This window comes from Pan paniscus, chromosome X (assembly GCF_029289425.2).
Source record: "Pan paniscus chromosome X, NHGRI_mPanPan1-v2.0_pri, whole genome shotgun sequence".
Lineage (NCBI taxonomy): Eukaryota > Metazoa > Chordata > Mammalia > Primates > Hominidae > Pan > Pan paniscus.
In genome coordinates this window covers 56,897,945-56,901,989 of record NC_073272.2, presented here as the reverse complement: position 1 = coordinate 56,901,989, position 4,045 = coordinate 56,897,945, and positions in this window count along the sequence as shown.

The following is a 4,045-nucleotide window of genomic DNA, read 5'->3' as shown; positions in this document are numbered from 1 at the left end:
AATGGGTTGAGAGAATGAGGTTAATGCAAAAACACTCAGATGGACATGTATTCGAATTTGAAGGGCGTTGACCATGGAATGCTAGGAAGAAAGTCTGAAATTTTAGCCAACGATTCAGATAATTTTGCAAATGTTTTACTTTGGTGACAAGTCATCATGTTCAATTATCTCTGGCTGGTGCCATAAAGGATATAAAGCAAATATTCGAAAGTCTTTTCTCAATAAACTGTGTTTACCATCTTACTTCAAGTAACCTGCAGAAAGAAGCAACATTCTGAAAAGCTAGAAATTGAAATAATGAAAGTGTGAAGAATCCCTGGACCCAGTCAGCTCCTTATATCACTGCAGCTGCAAAAGAGTTTGGAAGTTCTGGCCGGGCGTGGTGACTCACGCCTGTAATCCTAGCACTTTGGGAGGCCGAGCAGGTGGATCACCTGAGGTCAGGAGTTCGAGACCAGCCTGGCCAACATGGTGAAACCCTGTCTCTACTACAAAACTACAAAAACTTAGCCGGGTGTGGTGGCACATGCCTGTAATCCCAGCTACTTGGGAGGCTGAGGCAGGAGAATCGCTTGAACTCAGGAGGCAGAGGTTGCCATGAGCCGGGTCTGCGCCACTGCATTCCAGCCTGGGTGACAGATCGAGACTCGTTCTCAAATAACAAAAACAAAAACAATAACAAACAAACAAACAAAAACAACAAAAAAACGGAGTTTGGAAATTCTATCAAGCAATGTATAAGCATTTTAAGAGAAATCAGCTGTTAAGCTACAAATTTAATCCTGTGTTACATAGTTTTGTCAGAAATCACTTATTGAGGGGATATAAAGAACCCGTTTCAATATTTCATTGATATGCTGATTTATGTACTGATTGATATTACCATACCCTTTGTAAGTTATTGTGAATACCATCCTCATTTGTGTGTGCTCTCCAGGTTTCTTTCCTCTGCCGGCCCTCTTTTAGGGGTGGAAGGCGTTCTGGACACCAGGGTAGATTCTCTTCAGCTCTCAGTTGCTTTCCTGATTCTCCACTGGGATTTGCCCTACTGCAGCTCTGTTTTTTTAGAAACCAGTTTGTGTGCCCAGGAGCAGTGGTTGATCCACTTTGTGTGAGCTGCATGGTAGAAAGGGCAAATGACTCCTGTGTTGGGTGACGACCTTAAACCACCTTTTCCTCCACTGCTCCTGTCAGGCCCCACCTCACAGTTTGACAGTGATTGAGAGACTTGAGGCTCCTTCCATCTGCCGTTAGAGCCAATCAGGCCTGTGGAGATCAAATGCTCTCGATTTTCAGGGCCAGCTCTGATTACATCTAATTGTATCATTATGAAAACTGCAATTTGTTCAATGTGTGGGCAAATGTGATTGAATTTTTATATCTTCATGAGGACTCACATGCCTACGTTCACAAATCAAGATGAAGTCAAGTAAAAAGATATACAAGACATAAAACCTATTTATGGTATTATCTTAGCCACCTAAAATATACATAGAAGAGGGGAATTGCATATGTTGCAATGCGTACGGTGGGAATTTGTGATGGTGAGATAATAGGTGACTTTTGTGTTTCTTTGTTTCCAAAAATCATTATAATGTGCTAATGTGGTGTGTTTTATAAAAGACAAAAACAATTAAAAAGTAAGGATAAAACCTCTTTCAGATCACTTTCCTCTACATTTGGTTTTAAAATGTAGTTAATGTATAATGGGACAACTTCTCATCTCCCCTTTCCAGTAAGAGGCCATCCTGTCTCCACAAGATTTGCCTTTACACACACACACACACTCACACACACTTGCACAAACACTACTGCATGCCCCCCCCCAAACACACACAAAATCACACACTTTTCTGAACTTTTCTCACTTAGCACTCTGTACCTTACCATTAGTGCAGCAGTGAACAGGGGTGTGATATTTGGTGGGGCACTCTGGTAAGATTGCCACCTCCTGCCCCGGTGTAATGGATCCCCAGAGACAGAGGATCCCCTAAACAGAAGTTTCTAAATAGTGCAAGATTCCTTTGTTATATTGCTATTGTCTTGAAAATGGCGCTGACTTTGGTAAAGACATGAGCCCATGCTTCTGACTCCTAAGTCTCTCTGGATCTCAATTACTTTCTCTACCAAGCTCACATATGAGACAGTTCATACCTTCTGTCACCTGGTTTCCTATAGGTAAGAAAATCTCAAGCAGGACGCCTTCAACATTCTTACCAAGGGTCCATGTTATTTTATAAATAATTTGTACATTCGTTCTTCAACAACAACAGCAAAGCGGTGCCTTTTAAAAGTAAATTATGATTGATTAAGAAATCCAAAAGACAACGCCTTCCATCCATGTTCTTTCTCTGGGAAAATAAACACTGTTTCATGTTGCAGAGCCATTTTCTGAACCATTTGTTCAAGGGTGGCTTCTTTCTGTCAGAATCTACAATTGGCATGAGGTCTATGAATATGTAGTTCACAGGTATTTTTCATATTTCTCTTGCTATTGTTTCCATGAACATGACTCTTTCTTCTTCCTAATCTCTTGCCCCCACATTACCCTCACTAATGCAAGCAAGTCATTTTTAACTTTTTATTATGAAAACTTCAAACACATAAAAGCAGAAAGCATGTTAGAATGCACTCCATGTACCCATTAGTTTCAAGAGCCATCAACTTCAACAATCATTAACTTTCTTCAATCCTTGTTTCATCTATCCTCCATCATACTTTTAATTTTTCTTTTCCAAGTACAGAGAAGCCAAGTATAGACATCAAATCTTTTCATCCAGAAATAGACTTTAATAGGTAAGGGCCTGTTTTAACATAAGCAGGATACAATATCATACCCTAGAAAAGACTAAGACTGACCGAACATCATCTACTCTCCAGTACCTTTTCCATTTTCCCAATTGTCTCATGAAAGATTTTTTCCAGTTCATGTGACCCCATTAAGATCCGAAAAGTTCCACACATTGCATGTAATTTTCAGTGTCTCTTAGAGTCTTTTGATAGATTCCACTTTCCCCTCATTGTTTCTGGGCCATTTCTTTTTTCAAGAAAATATAACCTGCTCACTTCTTGCCAGGACTGGGGAAACAAACGGGTCCCGGTTCACAAATCTGGCTGGAAGATAAAGGCAGTCATGGTTCTCTTGATCCTTGAGCCACAGGGTTGAGCCTGGGCAGCTTTTGGGTGACTCTCTTCTTCTTTTTTCCATTTTCAAAATTTAATATGTTTCATGAATAAAATTTTTATAATGAAAAAACGGGCAAGTAAATAGAAACAAAGAAAGACTTTAATTGTCACTGTGGAAGGGGTACATGCTCCACATTCTGTTCATGGCAATTAGAGGCCATCTCTCCCCAACAATATTTGACCCCAAAACATACACACCGGTCTAGGGAACTCGAGCAGTGGGTTACTTTCTCTCCTTACCACTAGTGCACCAGGAGAGTGGTCGATCTGGCAGGATCCCTTGGAAAGGTTGTTCTCCCCTACCCAAGGGTAAAGGTTCTTAGATGGGTTGTCCCTTTGCCCACTTCTGGGAGAAAAAGGCCTGCCTAACCCTCAGCCCCTTTATAGAGGGGTGAGGCCCCCTTTGAAATAGAGGCCCCTTTGAAACACTCCATTCAGATCTTACTAGGTCCCCCAGGGAATAGCAGTAGAATTTTGAGCCTAGGGTATCAGCTATCACCTTCACCTGTGAGGATCACCCCCACCCCCTGCCTCTCCTTTTGCTTTATATTCAAGAGAGGAGCAGTCCCACCTTGATGCTTCTCATCTAAGTTATATCAGTACAGGTGACAGAGGTCAGGGGTGGTGGGGGTGAGGATTTCACCCTCTGCTGCTTTCAGGATTGGGTACTTTCCAGAAGCAAAGCTGTATAACGGGGATGCTATACTGAAATAATAAATGTGAGTATTATTGATTCTTCTACCATAAATGTTTTGCCTTGCAACAGCCCTGATGGCCCCAGAGGATATCCCCGTGAGGAAAAGGGTAACATTATACGGGAGAATTAAGTCTCTGGCAATTAGACAAAAGAGGTAAAACA